The sequence below is a fragment of the Castanea sativa genome, chromosome 6 (assembly GCF_040712315.1).
Source record: "Castanea sativa cultivar Marrone di Chiusa Pesio chromosome 6, ASM4071231v1".
In the NCBI taxonomy this organism is placed as follows: domain Eukaryota; kingdom Viridiplantae; phylum Streptophyta; class Magnoliopsida; order Fagales; family Fagaceae; genus Castanea; species Castanea sativa.
In genome coordinates this window covers 6,229,203-6,252,927 of record NC_134018.1, presented here as the reverse complement: position 1 = coordinate 6,252,927, position 23,725 = coordinate 6,229,203, and the positions used below count along the sequence as shown (strand labels likewise).

The following is a 23,725-nucleotide window of genomic DNA, read 5'->3' as shown; positions in this document are numbered from 1 at the left end:
GAAGTTGTACCACACTTTTCTCAAGTTAGAAAATTGATATATGTATCCAAAAATGATCCTATTATAATGTCCTACAAAATGGCCGCATCTACAAGACTTATAGAGTCAAAACTTGGCGCCAAATCCTTAATGTGTGGTAGAAATTGTAAGCATAAGAAAACCAATTAAGCTCAAACAAACTCTTCCCTCCTCAGCAGTCAGCACAATACAATAAGACGTTCTGTTTCCTATATTCTTATTATTACTATTATTATATAATTTTAGCATACAAGTAGTGATATTATTATCACCTTAAACTTTTTTATTTATTTTTTTTATGAGAGATTATCACCTTAAACTTTGTTTTCAATTTCTAAACAATTGCTATTATAATACTCAGAGACATAAAAGTCTCATACTTTGTTTTAAATACTGTTTTTGATACAAATAATTAATGAGTATTGTTAATCAAAAAAAAAAAAAAAAATTACCGTGTAAAATGTTGCACTTTTCATAAAGATAGAAAGTTGATATGTATCCGAATAGAGTGTCCCATCAAAAAAATAGAGGGCCCCATCTGCAAGACTTACTCAATCAGTCAATCCCTAATGTGTGGTGGAAGTTGAAAACATCAAAACTCCGTGTAAAAGAAGTTGTACCACACTTTTCTCAAGTTAGAAAATTGATATATGTATCCAAAAATGATCCTATCATAATGTCCCACAAAATGGCCACATCTACAAGACTTATAGAGTCAATACTTGGCGCCAAATCCTTAATGCGTGGTAGAAATTGTAAGCATAAGAAAACCAAATAAGCTCAAACAAACTCTTCCCTCCTCAACAGTCTGCACAATACAATTAAGCTCAAACAAACCCTAAACCAATTAAACCTTTAATAAGCAATATTTACCTAATGATCTCATTAATAAAGCTTTTGTCATTTTTTTTCCCACAATATTTCAAAGTAAAATCCAGCAAAACCTCACTTTGTAATAATAATAATAATAATAATATTCTATCCATCAAAATAATATCACCTTCAAAAAAATCACTAGAATAAATACCAGCTAATTAAAAGTTTAAAGTTAAAATCGAAGATCCATATTCCATTTTAATGATCCTTGATTTTTAATTTTTAATTTTTTTGATAAAGTAATGAATGATGATGACCATTCAAAACTCCGTCTAAAAGAAGTTGTACCACACTTTTCTCAAGTTAGAAAATTGATATATGTATCCAAAAATGATCCTATTATTATGTCTCACAAAATGACCGCATCTACAAGACTTATAGAGTCAATACTTGGCGCCAAACCCTTAATGTGTGGTAGAAATTGTAAGCATAAGAAAACCAATTAAGCTCAAACAAACTCTTCCCTCCTCAGCAGTCAGCACAATACAATAAGACCTTTTGTTTCCTATATTCTTATTATTACTATTATTATATAATTTTAGCCTACAAGTAGTGATATTATTATAACCTTAAACTTTTTTATTTATTTTTTTATATGAGAGATTATCACCTTAAACTTTGTTTTCAATTTCTAAACAATCGCTATTATAATACTCAGAGACATAAAAGTCACATACTTTGTTTTAAATACTGTTTTTGATACAAATAATGGATGAGTATTGTTAACCAAAAAAAAAAAAATTACTGTGTAAAATGGTGCACTTTTCGTAAAGAGAGAAAGTTGATATGTATCCAAATAGAGGGTCCCATCAAAAAAATGGAGGGCTCCAACTGCAAGACTTACTCAATCAGTCAATCCCTAACGTGTGTGGTGGAAGTTGAATGCATCAAACAAACTCCTAGTCCTGGAGCACAATACAATAAGATGGATGGGTCCGCTTCCTATAAATAAGTCCTATGCCATTGGTACCAACTACCAAACATAACAAAATCATAAATCAGTTTTATTATTATTTTTATAAAAGCATGATGATGATTATGATGAAGAAGGAGGGTTCCTTGTTGAGAATTACTTTAAGCCTTCTCCTTTGTTTGCTCACTATTCATCCTCCTAACTTCTGCACTGCCCACTCTGACTCTGAGGTTCGTTGCATTGAAAGTGAGCGACACGCCCTTCTCAACTTCAAACAGCAACTTACAGATCCTTCTAACCGCCTTGCCTCTTGGGCATCTGACGTGGATTGTTGTCACTGGGTCGGTGTTGTCTGCCACAATCGCACCGGTCATGTCCTCCAACTCCATCTTAGAAGCTTTCCTCCTTTGATTGTCGCTTTTGCAACTGATGAATACAATTGGAGTGCTCAATTGCAAGCTTATGAAAGGTCAGTGTTCGGCGGTAAGATAAATCCTTCTCTGCTTGATTTGAAGCATTTGATTTACTTGGACCTCAGTGGCAATGATTTCAATTATACTCCAATTCCCAAATTCCTCGGCTCAATGGGGAGTTTAAGATATCTTAATCTCTCCAATGCGGGATTTGTGGGATTGATTCCTCATCAACTTGGGAATCTATCTAATTTGCACTATCTCGATCTTGGACTTAATAATTATTATTATAACAATAATTTTAATAATTTATATGTCAAGAACCTTCAATGGCTCTCTGGTCTTCCTTTACTACAACACCTTGATTTGAGTTCTGCAAACCTTAGCAAAGCCTCTGATTGGCTACAGGAGATAAACAAACTCCCTTCCTTGTCAGAGTTGCGATTGTCAATTTGCGAGCTTTCTGGTTTCATCCCACCGATACCTAGTATTAACTTTTCATCTCTCACCACCCTTCATCTTTCATCCAACTATTTTGAAAGCACTTCGATTCCGTTTTGGGTCTTTGGTCTTCGTAATCTGGTTTCTCTTGATCTATCCTGGAATCAGTTTCACGGTCCAATCCCTGTTCATCTCCAGAACTTGACTTCACTTAGGCACCTCTATCTATCTGCAAATGCTTTCAACTCTTCAATTCCCAATTGGCTCTACAGTTTTAGTCATCTTGAGTTCCTCGGCCTTCATGATAATATTTTGCAGGGTACAATCTCTAGTGCCATTAGAAACCTAACATCTGCCATTAGCATAGACTTGTCATACAATGAACTTGAAGGAAAGGTACCAAGATCTTTGGGTAATCTCTGCAACTTAAGGGAAATTACATTGTCAGGCAATAAATGGAGTCAAGAAATATCTGAAATCTTTGAAAGTCTATCAGGATGTGTTTCAAATAGACTAGAGATCTTAGATTTGTCTAATGCTCAACTGTTTGGGCAGTTAACTGATGAACTTGGGCAATTTAAAAATCTGGTTATCCTTTCTTTGGGGTCTAATTCAATTTCAGGTGCAATTCCATGGTCTATAGGAAATCTTTCCTCTTTGAGATACTTGGACCTTGCGGGCAATCAAATTATTGGTACTCTCCCTCCATGGTCTATAGGAAATCTTTCCTCTTTGAGATACTTGGACCTTGCGGGCAATCAAATTATTGGTACTCTCCAAAGCTTTGGACAACTCTCCAAATTAGAGCATTTAAATATCCAATCAAATATGTTGGAGGGTGTGGTGTTAGAAGTCCATTTTGCCAATTTAATGAGATTAAAAACACTTGTTGCATCTCAAAACCAACTAACTTTAGAAGTAAGTGATAGTTGGACCCCTCCTTTTCAACTCAACCATTTAGAATTGGGATCATGGAATTTAGGGCCAAAATTTCCTTTGTGGCTCTGTTCACAAAAGCAACTTTGGACCTTGGGCATATCCAACACAGGGATTTCAGATGCAGTTCCTCCTTCCTTTTGGAACTTGACTTCTCAGCTTTTTTATCTAAATATCTCTCATAATCAGATCTATGGAGAGATTCCACATATTCCAATGATTTTGTCCTCTCCTTCAATAGTTGATATGAGTTCAAATCACTTCAAAGGTTTGTTACCTTGTATATCCTCTAATGTGACCTTTCTTGATCTTTCTAACAATTTACTTTCTGGATCTATTTCTTACTTTTTGTGTTACAAGATGAATGAGCCCAAATATATGCAGTTCCTCAATCTTGGAAAAAATCTTTTATCAGGGAAATTGCGTAATTGTTGGATGATGTGGAAAGACTTGTATGCCTTAAATTTGGGAAAAAACAATTTCACTGGTAGTATTCCAGACTCCATTGGATCTTTGGTTCGTCTTTCGTATTTGCACCTAGACAACAACAGATTCTCTAGAAAATTACCATCCTCTTTGAAAAATTGTAAAGATTTAGTGACCATTGATGTTGCTAAGAATGATTTTGTTGGAAGCATACCTTCTTGGATAGGACATAGACTTTCAAGCTTGGTGATTCTTAACCTTCACTCAAATAATTTTCACGGTTACATCCCAGAAGAACTTTGTTCTCTAACTTCACTCCAAATCTTGGACCTTTCACGTAATAAGCTATTTGGAAGCATACCTAAATGTGTCCACAATTTTAGTGCCATGGCCACAAGTAACAGTTCAGATTATCCCTTTCTGTTGTATAATTATTTTACAGGATATAATTCTCAGACTTTGGAAAGTCAATCGGTTGTGATTAAGGGAAAAGATCTTGAGTATTCCACCACTCTTCACCTGGTAAAAATTATAGACCTTTCCAACAACAATTTATCAGGTGTGATCCCTGAAGAAGTGACTCGTCTCAAAGGATTACGATCATTGAATTTGTCATTTAATATCTTGACTGGAAGAATTCCTGAGAAAATAGGTGATTTGGTATTAGTGGAGTCTATTGATTTCTCTAGCAACCAACTTTTTGGTCAAATTCCTCAGAGTATGTCAAGTTTGACATTTTTAAGTCTGTTGAACTTGTCAAACAACAATTTGATTGGGAGAATTCCGTCAAGCACTCAACTGCAAAGTCTCAATGCATCCAATTTTTTTGGAAACAAACTTTGTGGACCTCCACTTACTGATAACTGTACTATAAAGGACGTACAACCAAACACTAAAAATAAAGAATGCAAAGTTTTTAGTGGACTTGAGGTAGATTAGTTTTATGTGTTTATGACACTTGGGTTCATTGTTGGATTTTGGGTTGTATTGGGTCCTTTACTGTTGAATAGGCAATGGAGGGTTTTGTACTTTCAATTCCTGGATCACCAAGGGTACAAGCTTAGGGGTGTAGTGACACAAACTTGGCAATGTTGTAAGTAATTGTTGTAAGATTCTTAATATTTAGTGCAAATGTCATGTAATCATATTAATCAAAAGTTTGATGATTTCTTTATGATCTTGAAGCTCATAACTTCTTGTATTACTTGCTATATTCGCTCCATTAACATTTATGAATATGATGTTTCTTCTCATGAACATCAATGTCAGTCCAATTTGTAGTTTTATTATTCCTATAGATTAATGGTGTAAAATTACATTTAAGTTCTTAAAAATAATTGATATGTTAAAAGTAAATATTCAATACCCTGCAACGATGCCCATTTTCTCTTTAGAATCTCTTAGTGATCACTTTGTAAAGTCTCAATGAAAAAGACAACATGTTTTTGCATATCTGGGCAAACTATTTGGTGGATTCCTTGCAACTAGTATCTAAGAAGGAAGTGTAGGCTCCACTATAGAGGAGTGCATCTCAAAAGTCTACTTTGTACCTGGTGAAAAATTCAACCTTCAATGTTTATTGGGAAATAGGTGATGACCTACATGGTGTGCTAGTATGCTATAGGTTTTTTGTTTCAGATTTTTTTTTTTTTTTTTGAGAATCAGAAATTACTATTTTTGTTCCATGTCTTGTAACTACACCTTAAGATCATGGTCAAGGAAGGCAAAGAGTCCAATCAGAGAGAACTATTTGCAATCAAAGAAAATTGGAGAAAGAGGGGTTGGATGAGGTGAGGTTAATGGTGGATGTGAATCTTATGGGGATTTCTAATATGCTCAAAGAAACTTTTCCCACTATGAAGAATTGGAGGGATTGTGGGTCATGTCCTCCCAGGCCAGTCAGGTAGGACATCCCAAAATTTAACTCAATTCTAAAAACTGAATTAATAAATACATGTTATTCTTTTGTAATTTATAATTTATGTCTTTTTCAGTGTGTATCTTTGGGCTTCGTGGTTTGATAGAGGCGTTGCAATAGGAGGTTTATTTCCTTTGACGTTCAAGTCTCTTATATTCCCTCCAGACATTGATACCCCTGGTTTAGTAGCAATGTATAGAAATTGAGTTGTCTATGTCCTTATTTACGCTGCATTTTTTTTTTTAATTTATTCTTAGCAACATATTGGTGACACATTGTGTTGCAACTTGCAAGTGACAGGCTTGATTAGGAGCTTGCGTTTAGTTGTGACAAATATATTTTTATGACTCCCAGCTCTTTACTGTGAGTTTGCTTTAAATGTAACAGAGGGGTTTTAACATGCTGGATTTATTGATTGCAAAAGTTCATATTTTGTGGTACACTGAAATAAGCGTTCCCAAATCTTTACACTTTTTGCTTTGAGATTTGTTTCCCTTTCATGATGTCCCTTCATTGCACGTTAGAAAAATCCGAATCCTAATCTCGAATTCCTAATCTCGAATATTTGGGTTGGTACCTAGATGTGTATGTGTATGTGTATGTTCTTAAAATTAGGTTTGCTGAAGAGGGATTTGTGTCTAGTTAAAATGGGATTTTGTTGAATTGGTGATTAACCTAATTGGGGTATGAAGAAGTTATGGGGTAAAATTAATTCTCTGTGGTGTTTTGTGTATATTCAAACGTTGTTTGCAATGATTTATCAATTGCAATTACAGGTAGCACTCTCTCTCTCTCTCTCTCTCTCTCTCTCTCGTGTGAGCAATGTTTTGTGTATGTGTATGTTCAGGCACTACTAGAGGGGTTTTTGTTGTTTTGGAATTTTCATCAATTTAATGTGCTCGTGTTTATTAATGATCTCATCATGTAATCTATGGTTTTGTTTGGGTTGCTCTTGATATCTTTTTAGTTTGATTTTATTATTATCTGAAGGTATGTATATTATGACAATATATTTGTACGATCGTTTTATTTCAAAAAAATAAACAATGAAAATGATGCTGAGATTGTATTTGCATTTGGTAGAGTGATTTTGGAAAGTCTTTCCTTCAACTTTTCTTGAATCAAACTTTTAGACCCCTTTCATTGAACTTTTGGTAGGTCTTTTTTTTGCAACACATTACTTAACCCAAAAGCTAAAGGAAATGGGTTTGGGAAATTGGACCCAACAATGTTGTATCAATTTTTTCTTTGTTTCTTGTCCATGTGGGACTTCCACTCACATTTGTATCGGCAACAATTTTTGTTGCTTCATCTTCTGTGAGCTAACTAATATATGATTTCCCTTATAGGCTTATAGCTAATCCATGGAGCTGGTCATATATTTTGGCGTTGCTGGTTAGAGTACCTAATGTGGTCTTACAGTGAGACATGCAATTAACAAAGGATGGAATTGGGATTTGTGCGCCAGATGTCCGGGTGAACAACTCTACTGATATTGCAGGTATTTCGAAAACAGGAAAAAGGTTACCTAATTAATGGGGTCCCTAGCAAAGAATAAATTTTTGTGGATATAACCTTCAAGGAGCAACAATTGTTGCCTGTAAGTAAAAGTTGTTTCAATCAATGTTTCTTTGTATTTGCTATTGGCAACTTTGATGTCTAGTGAACCAGATATGATGATTTGATAGCGCACTTTCTTTACTTAAGGTTAAAGATTATAATTATCCAACGCTATTCTTAAGGAAGCAAGGAAATATGAGACTGAATGTGCCTTTTCAACATTAAAATGTTATTTCCAATGACTCTTACAGTGGCTATGATGCTATGTGCTGCATATTTCCTATAATATTTTGCATTAACAATTAATGATAATTTCTGTATTTATTCCAGTAAGGAGTTTTCTCTCGAACTAATAAGTGTGATGGCAATGCATTCCAAATTCTCACTATTAAAATGTGGTTTAGTGTTCACGCCACCAGGTTCCTGGTTGAACATTCAAGTACATAAAATATCACAATTCCTTCTTAAATTTTTAATTGGATCTTCTTTCTTCTTATCTTTGGTAAGATGTTTCTCTAAACATGTAGGATCTATTTGCACAGTTATCATTTGACCCACCCTCCTGTTCTAATACTTGTGCAAAATGATCAATTCTTCGCTCAAACAATTTGCGTATGAGAAGCTTTATACTTTTTGTATCTAAAAGTGTAATTGTTAATTATATTTCACCACCAGAGGTTGCTTTCCTAAGAAGAATTACTACACGATTTAATTCAAAATGGCAAAACTGGTCTTTCAGTTCCTAGGACAAGATGAGATTGAGCCTTCAACCAACCAGACTTATGGTCTCTCTTAAAGAATCTTAAATTTGTCAAGACATTTGCCCCTGTAAATCTTGGTCTCAAGGCTTACTTATGGCATGTAGATGAAACTGATTATTTACTAGGTCATGAAGAAGAGCTAGAAGTTTTTGCATAAGATTTTGCAAATGATGTTCCACTTAGTGTTAGTCATAGTTATGATCAAGTAACTCAGTTCTAGAATTACATTGACAATGGCAACTTCTTTGTTAATGGTGTGCTCGCTGGCATCCCACTTACACTCCATTAGAGGCTATAGGTAAATTTTTGTATTTTTTTCCCTTGTTAAGAAAAGTGTTCACCTAAAATTATTCATACCTAAAACCTTTATTGTATTAGTTCATTCTAAATTTCTAGCTATTTTGATTTCTGTACATTCTCTTACAAAGTTAAATTATTTTGCCTACTTGAATCCTCTGACAGATGTGTTTGATTTCTAACTATCAAATCAATAAAGCTTGTAATTGCGATTTCCTGCGTTTGGCTAAAAGGTCTCCTTGATAGATTTCTCCTTTACCCATTTCTTGACCTTTTAGCACATTCAATGTGATATGATTTACTCTTTGTCAGTGGAATCATGTGGATATCAGTGTGCATTTTGAGATAACCTTAACAACTTTTTTGCATTTTGTTCTTAACTGGTGCTATTTCTAACTTCGTATAGATGTGTTCATGATTCATCCTGCTCTTCATGAGAAGTTAAATGTTTAATAAATTTGAACCAAAAAAAAAAATACTAAAACTAGAACTCATTGTTTTTTGGAGACATTTCAACTTTAATGTAGAGCTCCTTGACCAGGTTACTACAGAACCGAAAATGGATTTTGTTTTATTAGTATTTGCATATGATTTTGTATATCGCATGCCACAATTGCATTCTAGGAACTGAAGGATTAAAATATCATTTCTTATAGCTGCATTTTATATAACATTAACGGCATGATAATTCTGACATAATTAGTTTTCTCCATGATAGATTATTGCCTGCTCATTTCAATAATATTTTCTCCAAGATGCTGATCACCCTTCTCACATTGCAGATTTCTTTGCTTATCTAGGCCAAAATGCTTCAGCACAAGGTATATCACTATTGCATATTGCTTCTAATAAAAGCTGATTCTTTTCTCCTCATAACTGATCAATAAGGTTGTCTAACTGTATGCCTTTATGGAAATTTTACTTTTTTTGAATATTATTGTTTACCTTTCTCTTTCACCTTCCTTTATCTCCAGCGAATCCTTTGGTTATCTCTAAATATGGAGCAAGTGAAGATTACCCTGGTTGTACGGATTTAGCACATACGAAAGCTATTTAAATCATGTAGGTATACTTGACTGTCTTGTTCGATTGGCAAAGGATTGAACTCAGTTTGCTTTACTTAATCTTTTTGTAAGCATTCTTGTGCAATATAATTAGGTGGAATGGTAATTATATTGGTCAAATTTGGTCTAGGGGGCTCTGGTGTGCAGAATCATCTTCAGCTCTTTTGCACAGGACATTGCAGAGATAAGGAACTCTTGAAGCGGAAAGGAGGTGACATTGGCTGTTGAAGAGATTTTCTATGACGTTTTTGAAGAGCCAGAGTAATTTAAGACAGTTTTAATATATATTAAAACTTAAGGTACGAATTGGATGATAAATTGTGTGGATTTTAAATTGTGTGGATTTGAGGAGATACAATTTGCTTACTGCTATCTAAAATTTTGATTCTTATCTGAAACTATGGATGCAAGATTTGTTGGATGAACATATGTAGAAAGGAATATAACCTGGATATGCAGTTCTTAATTAAAGAGAACCTTATGAATGATTTAATTGACTTGAATTATTTGGTAGAGTAGAATGATGAACATATGTAATTGGTATTAGTTGCCAACCACCTCTATGGTCATCATCAAAGGAGCCGCCTGTGTTCACTAGCAGTCAGCAGTAAAAGCAAAGTACAGATTTCAATCAGGCAACCTCGATGGTTCATCTTATTTGTTTTTTCTTCTACAAGATACCTAGGGTACATCTTATCCTAATGCCTTGCTTTCAAAACCTAAAAAACCAAAAATGAAAAATACATGGAGACCAACACAAAATAAGAAGTTGTAAAAGAATGTAAGGAAAAATAAAAAAAGAAAAAAAGAAAAGAAAAAAGGGATTCCCTGTCAACAATAACTTAACAATTATTTTAGTTTTTTTTTTTAATAAGTATACTTGTTAATTTAATCTTTCTCAAATTCCTATATGCATGCTAGCATAGAACCAACATAGTTGCAACTCTTTTTTATCCATCTTTATTTTGAATGTGTGATAGAATTTCATTGTCACAAAAGTTTATGAATTTTGACACTTACACCATCTATTCCATTTCTGGTCAAGGTTTGCTTGTTAAGTTTTTAACTTGTCAACAAATTTTTTTATTTTGTTTGCGAATGAGTTGTGTGTAAAGATCTGGAGTATAAATTAGTTTGTAGCAATGATCAACTCGTTGGCATATCTGATAAAGGCCTCTCATTTCTGATTTCAACCACAAAGGCGCAAACTCATGCTCACTGCTGTGCCCATTCATGTGTCAAGACAGTTGTGGAGTTAATTACCAATCTATTGCAGTCCGTTGCTTTGAGTCAGTTACCAATATGTTGTGATGTTTGATTGAGCAGTAGCAATAGTTGTTAATGTATTTCCACACATGACTTGGTGGCAAAAAGTATTACCTTCTCTGAGTAAATATAGTGGACGTCAGTATGTGAATGTACCGAATCAAAGGTGCTTCAACTCCACTTCATTAAAAAGAAAAATACAAAAAACAAAAACCTCCATAGAGCTCCATTTTATTTTTATTTATTTATAAGTTTTAGTATAATTTTTTGGGTATAATTTTGCATTTCTTCATTGTGTGCATCAGAGGTCAATAATCGTTAAAACAGTTCGTGAATACCCCAAGAGAGTTGATTGTATTAGGAAAGGCAGTGTACAATTAGTCCAAAGTTTCTCCAAGTAAAAAATACATGCACCACCATTAGTATCTTGTCTGATATTTTCTTCCTAATTGACCAAATGAATTTAGTTAATTACGCTATTGATATATCCAATTGGAACTTTAAAATGAGTGGCATTGGAAGTTTCATCAACACTACATATTGGTGGGATGAATTTTACCCAAAATAATAATAATAATAATAATAATTAGTGTAAGCTGTTTTTAACCATTTTTTTGAATAAACTCACCAAAATTAATAACAAGCACAACGACTTGGACACTACTTTGACCAAATACCTTCTCTCAACTTTGGGTCACTTTCAGGCAAACTTCGGCAGTTCCAATTTGATGTTATTTTACTCAACTGGATTAATGAAAATTTCAACAAGAAAAGAAAAAGAAAAAAACCTCTATAGAGATCCATTTTGTTTGTGTGCATGGTTTGTGTTTAATTATAGGTATATGACCTGATAGTTTCTGTTCAAATGACACATTTTAATTTTTCTTCAGAAATTATCAAATGAAAATATTATGCTTGCACAAGAATTTAAAGGTTTTTAGCTTTTCTTGAATTTAAAAATGTTATTTGGAATTCGAATAAATTTTTCAGAGTTTTAATTTAGTGTACGCTTTGTTGTGGATCGAATTTTAAGTTTATATGTAGTAGTAATAATCAATGATGAAGATTTTTAGATTTATTGGTATATTAATTTATTTTTCTTTTCCAATCTTTTCTACAACTTATAATGAAGATTTTAAATTCAAAAAATCAATCTCTTTTACTTTTCTTTATTCCCTTGGCATCTTGACTGATCTAAATCGTTTTCATACAAATTTGTTTTGCTGTAGGAAAATTACCAGCAGGCCAAGAGTACAAATTGTTGGCTTGAGTTTACCAAAAAAATTGTTAGCTTAAAAAAGAACAAAAAATATTGTCAAATGTTTTAACCATGTTTTATGTGAGTAACCTATGACAAAATGCAAAAGACCCTCCAACAAAAAAAAAAAAAAAAAAGTAAAATATAATATAGATATATTTTTTTTTCATCTTCTTCCTTTCTCTATCTTGTCTCCTTCTTCCCTCTCATGAAACACACAAAATAGTAAAGGGCATTCTTGATAATTGCTTCACCTCTTCACACTAGAGGGATTTCACAAGGTCAAAAAACAAATCCAGTGTATACGGTAAGAATTTCCAATGTCTCTTTTCGTCAAATGAATGTTGAAATCTTTGCACAAATTTTGATTAGCACAGATCATGGTCAGGGCCTAACACGTTTTGTTTTGTTTTGGGTTATCGGCCTAACATTTTTTGACTTGACATCGAATGCACTTTCCACAACATATTGATATATGGAGAAAAAAGCTATATATTTTGTGAATTTAACATCAGTGCGCAAGGGAAGAAATTTTGTTAAGAGTAAAAAACAACTTTAGCAAATTAGAGAACAAAACAGTATAGTAATATGTTCTATCTATACTTGGGATAGTAAGTCACACTTACGAAAATGACAATTTTTCCTTTCTATAAATAGGGGGGTTCCCAATGGGATGAGAGGCTGGCAATTTTCTCTTCAAAACATTGTGGGAACATAAAAGTTTTCCTCTCTAGACTTTTCACACTTAAAGAACATAACTTTCCAACTTATCATAGTAGAGTCTTTATGTTTTATTACCTATAGCGATTTCACAACATTAAGAACAAACCCTAGTGTATACAGTGTCAAATTCCATTCTATTACATCAAATGAGTGTTTAATTTTTCACACAAAAGTATTGAATAGTAAAGATTCTGAGCCATGATCTCAACTACAACTCTCAACTCTCAACTCTCAAGCATGTTGGATTTGGATGATACTTTTCACAACATATTATTATGAAATGTAGAAAAAATTTGGAGTGTACACAACGGAAATTTCATCCTAGTAATACATTAATAGTTTAATACCCAGCCACTTTGTTGGGTTAGTGAGGGACATATTCCAATTCAGTGATCCTTGAATTTTATATACAAGTAATAATCAATGAAATTTCCATCTAAAAAAAGTCGAACTTTTGGCAGGGAAGAAAATTGATATCTAGACAAATTAAGCTACAAGGCCGACCAAAATGAACTATATTCTTAATTTCATATCTTGATTTGTTCCATGTACAAGACTTACAGTCAATGCTTGGCGTTTAAGAGTTGAACATCTTATCTAAAGTCCATGCTCTAAAGGTTGAGAAAAAATCCATTTAAATTTTCAACCTACACAAAAGAAGAAATTATAAAGGAATTAAAGAAAAAAAGAATTGTCAAAAATAACGAAAATTTAATCTATGCTTAAATTCCTATAAGGATGAACACAATAGCAATAGCCTTTTTTAATCTATACTTGTACCTAATGTACAATAGCTATATCTCTTTGTTATTGATTAATGCAACTAGACCAAAGTGGACTAAATTGAACTATTTTTTTTTTTGGATAACTATGTCCACAGGTTTTTCTTTTTAAATTTGGGTGTTGTAATGTTTTTCATTGGTAAATTAAAATCCTCTTGCTGCGCATAATTTATGAAAAATTTATTCAATTCTCAACCTTCTTTCTTTTTCTCTCTTTCTATATAAATATTTTTTTTTCTTATTTTGAGGAATTGTAGGCTATGATTGAAATTCTTGTTCTGTGAGCATGGTTTGTGTTTAATTTTAAGTATATTTTTTGTTCAAATGACAACTATTTTAATTCTCCCTTGGAATTAATATATATATTTATTATTAATGCAGAAGAATGTTAAGGTTTTTCCGTTTTTGAGCTTTCTTGAATTTAGGAATATTATTTGGAATTCGAATAAATTTTTTGAATTTTTAATTAGTTTACAGATGAACAATTGGGAGAATGTAATAGTAATTCTCATTGATTCTATGAAATGATACATCTCTCTTTTATATACAAGAAAACAGGGTAAGAAATTAGCTAACTCATATAACGGCTACAACAGAAAGAATAACAGAAAATCCTGCCAACTCTAACAGCCTATCAGTCAAAACCATGTGGTAAAGTCTGTAATTAATAAATAGTCTAAACGACGCTTAGTTTATAGTGAAATTATTTATACGACAAGTAGCATAACAATAGCTTAGAACTAAGCAATAAAAGCACACTGAGATGTTTAATTGCTTCAATCTTTTAATATATACTTTGTTGTGGATCAAATTTCAGTTAATTTTATATACAGTAAACAAATCATATTCAATTATATTTTATCCAAAATCAAGACATGTCTAGCTCTAGCCAAAATGAATTTGATTCATACTCCTTAAAATGCATAGCCTCTTTCATTGCATATTCTTTTTGCTAAGCACAACTTGTACATTATAAACGCTACCAACATTTGACAAAGTTTGATGGTTAATTCTGCAACCCGTTTTTTTCATCATTAACCTTTGCAAAATCTACAAACCGTTTGTTTGTGATATATGCTCATCATGATCTCCATGTTGGCACTTTAAACAGAACACCTCTAGAATGCATTCAACCCTTTCACTTCACTTTTTTAGTATTTTTCCTTGTTTCTTTTGACTCTTCTTCAAATAATACAATTCAAATTGAAAATTGAAAATGTTCAATCAATATAAATTAAAAAATAAAAAGACTTCAATTATCTCTTATCACAATTATCCCAAAAATAGTAGGGAAACAAGTTTGAATTCCATTTTTGAATTGTCAGTACATTCTTGTGGATCAACAGGTTTCATGAAATTAAGCAAAGATTCAGATTTGGATGACTGACCAACCATAGACACAGCTATTAACAAGACTGAGTCAGGCCATAATTAAATAAAATGGCTGCGTTTTATAATGGAACGACCACAATTTAAATGAAGCGGCATCGTTTTTTGTTCAGCGTATGTTTAAATTAAGGGCACGATGTCATGCTTCTTAAAGAGAAATGTTTACATGGAATTCCACTACAAGTGCTTAACATGCTTAAACACGTGCTCCTATTATTTGCAGCAAATATTTTAGATTTTCTCTTTTGGTAGTTAGCATTAGTCCAAATTTTATTTTAACTCACAAAAATTTGTTTTTTCTAGTTTGATATATAGCATTTGAAAATACACTTCACATCAATTATTTTTATTTTCATATGCCATTATTTTTTAATCTCTTTCTCTCTCTGATGCATCAAACCCATCAACAGTCAAACACCATTCTCCACTAGCAAACCTACCACTACTCCCACAACTCACCGCCACCTCAAAGGCTTAAACCCACCACCATTCTTGCACAAACCACCACCACCTCAGAGGCTTAAACCCACCATCATTCTCACAACCCACCACCAACTTTGCCTCAATGGCTCAAACCCACAACTCATAACCACCACCTCCATCAAAACCATCAACAAAGACACCAAATCCAACAAAACCCACTGTAATCTCCACCAACAAACCCACATTGATCTCCTCTAACAAACCAACAAACAAGAGAGAGAGAGAGAGAGAGAGGTATGTGAGAGAATATACTTATGTTTCTTCCTATACTCTCTCAAGTTCCCACTAGTACACACCTCGGTGATAAAATTCAAGGTGTTGTTTTCCTTGTCCCTCCACACATTGTACAAGGCAATGATGTTATTGTTTGTTAAGGTTCTCAGCAGCCTGACCTCGGAGTAAAGCCTATCAATCATGTAGGGATCGTTAGTGAAGTTTCGTAGTTTGACCTGGTTCCATGCTACTTCTATTCCTTCTTCTTGATCAAATGCACGGTACACTTTTTTCTTCTTGATCAATTTCGACAAATGGCACGGAATCTTTATCAGATGGATCAGGATTCACACTAGGCATCTTCAAGTAAAACATGCAAAAAAGTCAGTCATAAACTATGAAAGCAAGTAGGGTTTATTTGAATGAGTTTAGAGTTTAGACAAAGTTTTACATTAAAAACTAAGAAACCCAATAGAATTAATATATATGAACAGTTGGTGACCATTGATATTGCAAAGAACGATTTTGTTGGAAGCATTCCTCCATGGATGGGATATAATTTGTCAAAGTTGGTGATTCTCAACCTTCACTCAAATAATTTTCACGGTTCAAACTGTGCCTTCTAACTTCACTTCAAATCTTGGACCTTTCAAATAATAAGCTATTTGGAAGCATACTTAAATGTGTTTACAATTTTAGTTCTATGACCCAAGCCACATATCACAACTCAAAGTATCCCTTTCCTTTATATCAACAACCACTAGGATATAATTCTATACCTTTCAATAGTGAATTGCTTGTGATTAAGGGAAAAGTTCTTGGATATTCCACCACTTTTCAAATGGTAAAAATAATATATCTGGAGAGATCCCTAGAGAAGTGACTAGTCTCACAGGATTACAATTATTGAATTTGTCATTTAATATCTTAACTGGAAGAATTTCTAAGAATATGGGTGACATGAGATTATTATAATCTATTGATTTCTCAGTAAACCAACTTTCATGTCAAGTTTGACATTTTAAAATTTAAAGTCACTTGAACTTGTCAAACAACAATTTAACTGGGAGAATTCCTTTAGGCACTTAGCTACAAAGCCTCAATGAGTCTAGTTTTTTTGGAAACAAACTTTGTGGACCTCTACTTATTGATAATTGTACTATAAAGGATGTAAAACCCATCTTTGAAAACAAATGGAGCAAGCATTTTCATCCACTTAAGCTGGATTGGTTTTATGTGAGTATGGCCCTTGGATTTGTGGTTGGGTTTTGGGTTGTGTTGGATCCCTTACTATTGTACAAACAGTGGAGAATCATGTACTTTCAATTCCTTAATCACCTAGGGTACAAGCATTGGAGTGTTGTGGCACAAACTTGGTAGTAGTGTAACTAAATGTTGTAAGTTTCTTAATATTTAGTGCGAAAATATGGTAACCATATGAATAAATATTTTGATGATTTCTATATGAGCTTTGAGCTAGCTTAATACTCGTATTATTAGCTATGTATAATCAATTGATATATGTGAATATCATGTTTCTTCAATTAACGTCAGATGCAATCCAATTTGAAGTTTTATAAACTGTATGGATTACAACGTAAAATCACTTTTCAGTTAATAAAAGAAATTGTTCACTTAAAACAATGTACAATTCGTTCAGGTAAAGCCCACAAGTTGTTTTTGCTTTCATGCTGTTATTGGCTCTTTAGATTGCTATTTGTTATTGTGATTGATAAAGCCCACAAGCTGTTCATTGGATTTGGTAATTTCGATTTTTGTCATATGGCTATATTTTGAACTTTTGCAATTTGTAACTTTACGAATGAAACAGGAAATTAAATTAAATTAACCTCCCCTTCCTACCAAACCATATCTCCCTGAGTTCAATGGTGATGGGTTAGATCCATTTGCAAGCATGGACTGCTATTTGGGCCTCCCAATTTGTGTTTATATTCATTCTGCTTTATGACCTATGATGACTTCATCCCGGCCGAATCCGCGGTCGAATAAGCGAGATTAGAGGGATCCTCTTTACACACCCAACTAGGGCGCTCCTTCTATCGGAGCAAACCCTTGACCGATATTTGAATGAGATCGAAACGAATGGAACGCGGCAGAGCGCTCCCTATATGCGGTTAGTAAGCGCCATTCGTAATTCAAATCTTATTCTTTAGTCTCACTTAGGAGTTGGATGGAATCCCTTCTCTTCATCTTTCGTAACAAGGTAGCCGTAGGAAAGGGGAGTTTCGCAGTAGGCTTGCTCGGCTGAATGGAACTAAAATCGAAGGAGAAATGGTAGGAGAATGCACATAGAGTACGATACATCGGTGTAAATGACAGACAGAGGTTTCCATTGTGGGAGCTGCCGCTAATGCTGATCCTAATAGAACTGATACAACTAGGGAGGATAGAAGTGAAGAAGACCCCTAACGCGGTTGAGGGGCAGCTGACCGAAAGGAAAGCGGGTAGGCCGCCCTAATTAAATAATGTGAGGTACCGACGCCGGACAGGCAGACCTCTAAGGATCCGGTAAACAGGGTAGCCCCTGTACGCTTTGGGCTGGATTGAATCCTTTTATCCTAGTAGCGAACCTTTTACTCGTTCCCACAATCATCTTTCTTGTACCTCGATAACCAAATCCCACATGTACTATCACGAGGAACTGGCTTTCACAATAACAATAAATAAAGGGAAGTGCGCCGGGAAAGCAACCGGAGATGCTGGTTCAATTCCAGCTTGTGAATCAAAGAAAACAAAAAGGGGAAGCGAGATGAGAAGCAATATTTATTACAATAAAAGAGAAGGAAAGACAGGGATCCCACATTGCTTACACAAAACCAGGAACAACAGAGAAAATAGAATAGAATACGGAGCTCGTTCAGGACAAATAAAAGACAGGAGCTCCTCAGTTACAAGCAGATCAAAGGAATAGGAAATAGTGCACAATGGAATCCCGGATTTCCTGCTGTAAGAGAGCGGCCTGCCTCTCTTCCTTCCTTTAGTAAGTACTAGAGTAGTAGATGCGCTTAGTTACCAGTCACTATTCCTAAATAAAGATAAGGAACTTCTTCCCTATCTGGCTTTCCTGGGTCACTCTGCAAAGATGAAAGCAGCAGCATCTCCTTGCGTGCGAGAGACTTCTATGCCAGCTGTTATTCCCGGCTCTGTTATGAAAGAAAGCGGCAGACTCATCTTACAGGTGTTCCCTAATGAGGGATTTTAGGAGATTAGGGTTCTCCTTTATCTCCTCCACCCATCCGCAGAGGGTTTCAGTATCCATCTCCGCAGATATTTCCAGATCGCAAGACATAATGTTCTCTGCGACACTGGAATAGATTTCTGCCATTTCCGGAAAGTGAACGGACAGCCGCCCTTTCCCCTTCTCACAATGTTCCCGAACTTGCTCAAGAATCAAAGTGTGAATGGCACTTCGAAGTGCCTCACGTTGTTCTTGATGGGGATCGGCGTGGGGAACTTCCACCGGTTCTGAAGCCAGCGGGTTCTGAATGACCTCCCTCTCACGGTTAAAAAAGTGGTTAACCATCTCGAAAAAATCCATATCGTCCATCCGAAAAACGTGTCTCAACTACAGCCAACTCCCCTGTTTCCCTATCGAAAAACCAACCCTACTTAATTTGTTCTAGAAATGCTAACCAAGTGACACACTGGGGCCATGGGTCATGAAAGAGGTTGACCCCCATCCCCCTTCACTATGTATGACCAATGAACTCCTCGCTTTAGTCCCTTCTTTTCCTTCTTTTTGCTCGGGCCGATAGTAGCCGTGGTAGTAATGTCCCGGAGCCCGGCTACCGACCCGAGGCGCCGATCGGGAAAGTCATAAAGGGACGTTAAACGTAATTCTAGAAGAGCGTTACCACAACAAAAAAAATCCGAGTCTTGGCAGTTCAAGTGAAAGTTTATTAGACTAGTCCCACTAAGATGGCGAGGAAACTTACTTCCGAGAGAGCTGCTTTCGCCTCGGTAATTACCTAACGAGAGAGAGCCGATGCCAAAGTCGCCCTTTACGCGAGGGAACGCCAGACAGACTTACCTCTGCTAACTACGTTTTATATAGACTGGAAGCTAGAGAGATACTATACCTTAGTATAGTGCCGCTACCAGAGAAGGCTGTTTCATGCTAGGCGTCCAGACCTACTACGCTCGAGCCGCATCCCCGGCACACTTGCTATATCCACTAAGGCTTCATCCCACTTCATTCTACCAACTATACCTGAGAGAAAGCCGTTCTATAACAATTCAAGACAACAAGAAAGCAAGAAAACGATAGCGATCGGTTTGGGAGCGTCACGGGCGGGAGGAGGGCGAGAGCTGAGCCCGCACGCTCTATGCTTTTCCCCAGCTTTCCCTCCAGTAAAAGATTAGCTCGTACCCCCTGTGTCTAGGGATTCCTAGGGCATGAGTTAAGCATATAGTTGATTTCTCTTTCTTTCGATTGAGCGTCGGTACTTTTGGAGTCTCTCTCCGTAGGCGTGCAAAACAACAAAGCCACTGCTCTTCGGGGCGGTGAGGTGGACAATCCCTTACTCCAGCTTCAGAGGAGCATCTTTGCATGAATCAATACTAACTCCTCAGTCAGCTGATCTTCGATTTCGGAGATTAGAGCAGAAGAACTCCGTAACGACGGAGAAAGGTTTCGCCGAAGCAAGTGCCTTAGTTCTTCTTCATATTTTTGGTATTTTTCTAATTCTAATATAATAAAAATAAGCAAGCACACTTGCCCATTTTTATTTTACGATTTTTCTTTTTCATTTTCACTCGATTCATAAACTTCTCTCAACCCAATTCGATTCTTTTTTCGACACAACCCGGGGGAGGAGGGGCTATATGGGACATCTATCTACGGGGGCCTGCACTTTCTTATAGGGAAAGGGGTGAAGGACGAACTTCATTCGGTAGCAGCGGGATATCGAGTCATTGGTAACACCGCCTCATTTCGGAACCGGAAAGAAACCCGACTCACTTAAATGTCCTAGCGAGGGGTATCGATAAGGGTTGGATGCGAACCCCTCCTATGAGAAAGAAAGGAGCCTAGCAGCCTTTTTTCTGTCTATTTCTGATCGAACTCCCTTCCTGTCATCGTATCTTGTGTCAGAATCGCTTTCAGGCTTCTTATCGCTTTCCCATCAGTGGCAGTTTTGTCTCCCGTCCCTACCGATAGTAACTGATCAACCTACTGTTGGAGTTCAAGAGCATATCTTTTTCCATTATTGGTATCTTTCTATCTCGGAGTGCACTAAGGCATCAATCTGAATTCCAAGCCCTATCGCTTGGGAATAAATGCTTCCCTAGCTGCTTGCCGGAGAAAAACGAAGCCTTACAAATTTGAAATTCATCCCTCCAAGCGGATAAAGGCTTAAACCTATTCATCTATCCTATCCCTCGCTTTACTCTTCCCGGAAAAGGTTATCGTTCCCATGAATCTTGATCCGCCTCCTGGCATTGATAGCAATTGATCGAATTCCTACTCTGGTTTGAGAAGCTTTTCAGTTTTCCTTATCTTTCGTGCCTTTGAACTGCCATGAAAAGAATTCGAAATACGTATATCTGGTACTAAATAAACCGCCTTCGCTGGCCAACCCCTATGTCTTGGTACTCTACCCTCCCATTCATAAGAGAGTGGTAGTTGTCACCGGAAGCAGGTGAAAGCAGTGAGTTGAGTAAGTCTTGTCAACAATGCTTCGCACAACTAAATACTAACACACTGTTCACTTCTGTACTTCTCCACCGCCAAAACACAATGACTTATGCAATTCATACAGGCACGCATGAAAGACGAGCGAAAAACGATGAATTTGCCTTAAAAGCTCGCGGGCCCCGACCGATGGTCGTTCCTAGGCCCAGTCAACCACTTATGATGACTTCGCCCTTACCTACCAGTGCTTGAGCCTCTCCTGCCGATGTCACCACTGGTTCAGGTACTTTCACCAGTACTTAAGCCAGCACCTAGCTATGCCCATGTCGTAGCTTCTGCGGCTACGAGAAACCTCCGGACCCCGGCTATGGAAAAAGATCTGTTATTGTCCATGCCCTAGCCGTTGCTTCCGCTGGATCAATGGGATCCCAATCTCGATTTCCTAGGTATGCTTGCCCTGTTCAGAAACGGAAGCTACTTTTTCTCTTTCACTACACCAAACCCACGAACTTTCGCCCAAACGCATACAGTTGATTCCACAGGTACCACGGGCATGCTACTAATGCCTGTTGGACTTGGCAAAACTTATTGCCTTACCTACTGGAGGAAGGAAAAAAGAACTTAGCTGGTTTTTTTGTCGACAATCGGAACCTGAGAATATTCAAGGACCCGTTACCGGGCAGGGTAAAACCAACAGCACAGAGGCTCTGCAGCAACAGGAGCCACAAAGACGATTGTAGAAAGATGCCAGGATTATACTCAAACAATAGCAGCGGTACTCTCCGAAGTAAGCCCTGAAAAGAAAGGTGCTACATTATAGTAACCAGAAAAGGGCCGAGGCCCCAGATGCTATGGAGCACCTTTCCTTCCTTGCCAAGGAAGGGCAGCTGCTCGACCAAGCAACCAATTACCACCCTATGACGTAGCCACTCACCTGGGATAAATTCCTGCTCAGATCTCAATCCTAGACTTTTTCTGCCGTCCTTAGGCAAGCTCGGTTGTAAAGGGAAAGGCTCCAGGATTACAAGCCATGATCTAAAAAGTGATTGCCCCCCAACCCTTTTACAGTTCCAGAAGCAGAGGGAGCAGCTTCAGTAGTTCCATCTGTCTAACACGAAGGAGTTCCGGTGAACTGGGTAGCATTCCATCTTTCTAAAGCAGGTAAGGGGGTGAACGAATCGGCTCTTCTTTCTTAGTTTAACTCGTCTGTGTGATAATAATAGTCAAAGCATTCTTCTTAGGATAGCAAGAAATCGGTCAGTTAAGAGATGGTAGCAGTTCCTCGGTCGCAAGCCGGTACGTATACTTTATAATAAGACCCTTCCTAGTAACGGTAGATTTGTATACCGCTTCAGCTTCGAGCTTGGTGTCCTAGTTGAAAGCCTTCCCGTCCCCTTCTATCTCACCCTCTACCTTACCGCACCGCAGGCGAACGCGCGGTAGCGTTCGTGGTGGTGCTTCAGGATTCCAATGTACTGCGTCCAAGATCAGAACGAGCTTGCCGGCGGACCACTGCCGTCCCATTCTTGAGTGAGCTGGAGCGCAACCATCTTATCCACTGAACTAGCTAGAAGCTATCACTTCGGGTCGAAGCACTAAAAGAAAAGGACCGGGAAACGCGGCGGCATAGGAACCACGGGACCCCCTACTAGTAAAGGGAAAACGGAAGTGCGCTCCTGCGCACCAGCTGAAAAAGCCCCTTCCCTTTTTCAAAATAATAAGGTTCATAGCTCCAACCTAGACAAGGCGTTTTTATGCCCTTTTTTTAGGTTGGGTTGCTGGATACGGGATCCTCGTAGTAGGCTGGACCAACATCCAGCCGAGAGAGGGCAGCCTTTAGAAGCAACAGGTTGGGAAACCAAGAGAACGCTTCGCGTTTTCTTATCTTCTTCCCGCCCTAGGAGTAGGAGTAGCACAAAAAGAGGGATTAGCATTATTGACCCAATGATAAAGCACTAAGACCTTCCTCGTTGGGGCTCCGCGCACTGGGAAAACGCTCTAGCGATGGGAAACCGGCCACTAGTTACAAAGCTCCAATAAAATATCGAGAGGGCTATCACAGTCAGGTTCGAAGCAATTACCCCTATTTGTAAAGTACCCCTCTTCCTATTTAGGAGATTGAGGCGAGAAATGGCTTGATGAACCGTTCCGTTTGCCACGCACCGGCCCCATTCACTTGCTTATCGTAGAGGCTGTAAGTACACAGTGCCTCACCACTATGAATAGTATAGTGGGGTTGAAACACGAGAGTGCCCGCCCTTTCTTTCAAGCAGGCCACTTTTTCCGGAACGCAGTCCGCTTCAACCGCTGTTTCACCTCCCAAAAAGCAAAGTTG

At 36.7% G+C, this 23,725-nt stretch overlaps 1 long non-coding RNA gene and 1 pseudogene across 1 annotated transcript; both read left to right on the top strand.

Moving 5' to 3' along the window:
- Positions 1–1,886: 1,886 nt before the first annotated feature.
- Positions 1,887–8,702, top strand: LOC142640377 (receptor-like protein EIX2; annotated as a pseudogene).
- Positions 8,703–9,200: 498 nt separating this feature from the next.
- LOC142640380 (uncharacterized) lies at positions 9,201–11,100 on the top strand. Its single transcript, XR_012845189.1, has 3 exons — positions 9,201–9,380; positions 9,534–9,621; positions 9,754–11,100. It is a non-coding gene; the product is annotated as an uncharacterized LOC142640380 (long non-coding RNA).
- The last annotated feature ends 12,625 nt before the right edge of the window (positions 11,101–23,725 follow it).